Raw genomic sequence first — 337 nt, forward strand, 5'->3', positions numbered from 1 at the left:
GATGGTGAGGGAGATAGATACACGGATCCGGGTGGTCTTCGGCGGCAGGCACTTTACGCAAATGACCGAGACGCTCATACTCCCGAATAAATGTCTGATATTCATCGAACTGTTCCGGATTTGCAACAAACCGTCGAAAGAGCGCGTTCAGCCGTTGCTCGGCTCGTCGGCGAGATTCCCCGATATCAATGGGAGGGTCACGGCGAAAAGGCAACCTGACGATATAACGCCCCGTTGGCGTACGAGTGTGTGTAGAGCGAAAATGCATCTCGCACTTCTCGTCGTCAGGCGTGGCGATTAAACGAGTGGGAAAGTCCTCAGTTTCCCAAAAGCGTCT

The sequence above is a fragment of the Odontomachus brunneus genome, unplaced genomic scaffold (assembly GCF_010583005.1).
Source record: "Odontomachus brunneus isolate Ranch 3 - 2012 unplaced genomic scaffold, Obru_v1 Obru_scaffold_048, whole genome shotgun sequence".
NCBI classification, from domain to species: Eukaryota; Metazoa; Arthropoda; class Insecta; order Hymenoptera; family Formicidae; genus Odontomachus; species Odontomachus brunneus.